Consider the following 4,718-nt stretch of genomic DNA (forward strand, 5'->3'; position numbering starts at 1 on the left):
ATAACTGTATTATCCGGAAATCGTAATACACGGGTGAATACATGGACCATAATATGTCCCTAGTAAGCCTCTAGTTGACTAGCTCGTTGATCAACAGATAGTCATGGTTTCCTGGCTATGGACATTGGATGTCATTGATAACGGGATCACATCATTAGGAGAATGATGTGATGGACAAGACCTAATCCTAAGCATAGCACAAGATCGTGTAGTTTGTTTGCTAAGCTTTTCCAATGTCAAGTATCTTTTCCTTTGACCATGAGATCGTGTAACTCCCGGATACCGTAGGAGTGCTTTGGGTGTATCAAATGTCACAACGTAACTGGGTGACTATAAAGGTGCACTACAGGTATCTCCGAAAGTATCTGTTGGGTTGACACGGATCGAGACTGGGATTTGTCACTCCATATAACGGAGAGGTATCACTGGGCCCACTCGGTAATACATCATCATTATGAGCTCAAGGTGACCAAGTGGTTGATCACGGGATCATGCATTACGGTACGAGTAAAGTGACTTGCCGGTAACGAGACTGAACAAGGTATTGGGATACCAACGATCGAGTCTCGGGCAAGTAACATACCGATTGACAAAGGGAATTGTATACGGGGTTGATTAAATCCTCGACATCGTGGTTCATCCGATGAGATCATCGTGGAGCATGTGGGAGCCATCATGGGTATCCAGATCCCGCTGTTGGTTATTGACCGGAGAGTCATCTCGGTCATGTCTGCTTGTCTCCCGAACCCGTAGGGTCTACACACTTAAGGTTCGGTGACGCTAGGGTTGTGAAGATATGTATATGCAGTAACCCGAATGTTGTTCGGAGTCCCGGATGAGATCCCGGACGTCACTAGGAGTTCCGGAATGGTCCGGAGGTAAAGAATTATATATAGGAAGTGCTGTTTCGGCCATCGGGACAAGTTTCGGGGTTATCGGTATTGTACCGGGACCACCGAAGGGGTCCCGGGGGCCCACCGGGTGGGGCCACCTGTCCCGGGGGGCCACATGGGCTGTAGGGGGTGCGCCTTGGCCTATATGGGCCAAGGGCGCCAGCCCCTATAGGCCCATGCGCCTAGGGTTTCCATGGGGGAGGAGTCCCACTAGTGGAAGGCACCCCTGAGTGCCTTGGGGGGGAGGGAAACCTCCCCTGGCCGCCGCACCTAGGAGATTGGATCTCCTAGGCTGGCGCACCCCCCCCCCCTTGGCCCTCCTATATATAGTTGAGGAGAGGGAGGACTTCATACCTCAACCTTTGGTGCTCCCTCTCTCCCCGTTACGTCTCTCTCTCGTAGTATAGGCGAAGCCCTGCTACTGTGACGCCCTGCATCCACCACCACGCCGTCGTGTTGCTGGATCTTCATCAACCTCTCCTTCCCCCTTGCTGGATCAAGAAAGGAGGAGACGTCATCCGTTTCGTACGTGTGTTGAACGCGGAGGCACCGTCCGTTCGGTGCTAAGATCATCGGTGATTTGAATCACGTCGTGTTCGACTACATCATCCCCGTTCTTTGAACGCTTCCGCTCGCGATCTACAAGGTACGTAGATGCATCTAATCACTCGTTGCTAGATGAACTCCTAGATGGATCTTGGTGAAACCGTAGGAAAATTTTTGTTTTCTGCAACGTTCCCCAACACGAAGATGGTCGTGCCTCACATCTCACGGCCAGATCAGAGGCCAGATTGGAGATCGCCAGCACTGGCCAAAGGATGGGAATACGCTACGTTGCGGCTGCGGTGCGGCGGTTGTACCCGGCCATTGGAGAGGCATGTAGGAGATCACGTGATTTAGGCCTTCTTCTTACTGTATGGCCCCGTGGCCCAACTAATTGCAAGCAGAATAGCAGATGATGCATGAGCCTTTTCTAAAAAAAAAGATGATGCATGAGCCTGTGTAGTAAAATTCCAATTTTCGTTCGTTCACTAGCGTGGTATGCGGGAACGACGTACCAAAATCCTGTGTAGTCAAGCCACTACACGTATAACGTGGCTTCTCCACTGTGTGCTGTTGTGTGTGCGCGCATGCGTGTGTGTTGTTGTGCGTGTATGTGCTGTTGTGTGTGTGTGCGCGATACTGCCCCGTACTGATGTTATGTTTGCTACTGTTCCGCACATGCATATATTACATGAGGGGCAAAAGGGTCTTTTCAAATGTCTTTTATGCTCAAAATAGACGAAAGTGTCATAAAGGGCATAAAATTTAGACTCGTTCTTATATAGGGAAGAAAAATGTTTTCAGTGTCAAATAAGGAAACAAAATTTAAAGTAGTGTTAAATAAGGAATTCTTTCCTTGATCCTCCGCGCGACTTCTCCATGGAGATGACGGCGGCGTGGCGACGGCAAGTCGTCAACGCATTCACATCAGGTGATGTCCAAAATCCTCAAAACTCTAGGGAAGTATTGCATCAGCAGGGTTTGAGATTTGCAGAAAGTTTCGGTATTTCTCATCTACGGTTTGGGTTCGGAATCAGGGAAAACATTAGGGATTTCTTAAACATGCAATTCCCCTCATTCTATCTTCTCTGACCGATCCAGAATAGTGCTAATTCAACATTAACTTGATTCTAATCACATCTAGAAGGCCTAATTAGGGTTCTAGCCAGATTAGGGAGGCTCATGATACCAATGTTAAAGGTTTAATTAGCTTTAGGCTAATCCGTTAGAACCTAATCTCGGACTAAAACACCAGCGTTATGCGGAAGCGTGCAAACTTACAGTGCTTGGCGAATTCCCATGGCCACTCTGCAGCCCCCTGTGTAGCCCATGGCTGGACCTTGTAATCTCCAGCAGCAACAGGGTGGTGGCCGTGGAAGAAGAGCAGGGGCAGGGAGACGTTGATGGCAGCAGGAAGCCGCCGGCACTGACCTTGCGGTGGCCGACGGTGGAGATGGCCTTCTGATCTCCTAGGGCACCTTTTAGGATCGGCTGTTAGGAGTTTGTTGGGGTTTAACCCATGTATGCGTGTGTCGCCCAAGGGGCTCAACCTCCTCTTTTTATACTTGGTGCTAAGGGGACAGGGACGAAAACTAAAAGTTGCCTTTTTGTGTGCCTCTAATCGTAGCACAAACGTGGGAGAAGAGCTCCCCCTTTTCTCTCAGTCAGTTATGACCCGAGATCAAATTCCAACAAGGGAAACATTAAAAAAAGACCATACGATACTATTGAACAAATAAACACTACGTATAGTAGATAGTCTTTGGTTAATAACCCTGGCTACGTACACAGCAAGCAGGCTACGATACGAAGGTCATGCGTTCATAACCTTTCTCTGCGTAGAGAATAAGCAGACTACCAAGTCATAACATGTTGGTTCAATCAGGTTTTCTTGTCACTCGTCATGCTCCAGGTGATGCAAATGACGTGGAGCAAAACAGTATAGTTAGGCAACATACATCGCTGCATCGTGCTGTGTGGTCATCGGCAATGTACTGTACTACATACAATTGGAGTAAAGCAGACTGGCAAGTCAAGCAGATGTACAGTATGTGTCACTCGTCATCATCGAGATGATAGATACGACGAGGAGGGAAAAAGCTGGGCAATTTGGTAGCATCGTGCTCCGTGGTATGCGCAAAGCCCTCGGCTGCATCTGGGCCAAGGCCAGGCAGCCTCCACCTCTGGTGCTCCACGAGTTCCTCCATCGTGTAGCTTGTTCCAGATGGGTTGATGATCTTATTGTTGAGAATCGACGGCGCCCACCCATGCACGAGTTGGCTTCGGCCGACGTTCAAGGCGGTAGCCCCCCTGGCAACATCGTAAGCCGGAAGCAGATCGGTGGCATGGCCGGCTACAAGTCTCCGGGCCAACTTCTCACTGCCCTCTCCAAGGATGTGCACCAATATGGTGCATAAGAATCGATCGCCCACCACATCTTGGAGCCAGGGCCGATCGTCCTGACCTCTCATCTTGGCCATGTGGCGCAAAGCAGTCTTCCCTGCTGCAGCCTTGTGTGAATCCTTGTTTCGGAACAGGTACCTCCTGGCCAGATGATCGATGTGATAAATGTAGGAAACATAGGCTGTTGCCGGGAGGAGGCAAGGATTGTAGACAACAACTTGCTCCAGTTGTGTTGTTAACCTGGGCGACCTCATGAGATCCACCATCAGCTGGTAGTCTTTTGGCGGCCGAGCCGTCGGCTGGTGACTGGCGGCCATGTCTTCAAGGAGATTGCCGAGGCCACTGTAAGTCAGTCCTCTGGTCGCGTCGGTCAATCCTCTGTACGTCCTTCCAGTAGGCCGTGCTAGGTATGCCTCGTTGTACCTCTGGTGGACCAGCACATTGCTCTTGTGGTAAGACTCAGCGACAGTGCACCCCTTCCGCAGGTTCACTTCTCCTATCCTGGCCAGGGAGTGTATGAGCTGCTGCCACCGTTCGCTGAGTAAACAAGCCGCTTCGCTGTTGGGTATCAGGGGATGGTTCACTAGTTGCTCAAACATGGGGTACTTGGCAGCAAAGTCTTCAAGCGGAATCAGCTGAGAATGCATGGACTCCGGTAGCGTACCCAACCTGCAACGCGATTGGTGCAAACAACACAGACTTGGTTAAAATCACGGGACACTAGCTAGCTCGTGATGGGCATCTCTTTAATTAGTTAGGCTAAGCTAGAATACTGAGGTATAGTACTACTTACATGATCTGTTGACGAGGAGCGATAATGCAGTCTTGATCTAGGTTTGAAATGTCAGCGCCAGCTTTCAGGAGGCAAGCAAGAGACCC

Source organism: Triticum dicoccoides, chromosome 5A (genome assembly GCF_002162155.2).
Source record: "Triticum dicoccoides isolate Atlit2015 ecotype Zavitan chromosome 5A, WEW_v2.0, whole genome shotgun sequence".
Classification (NCBI taxonomy): Eukaryota; Viridiplantae; Streptophyta; class Magnoliopsida; order Poales; family Poaceae; genus Triticum; species Triticum dicoccoides.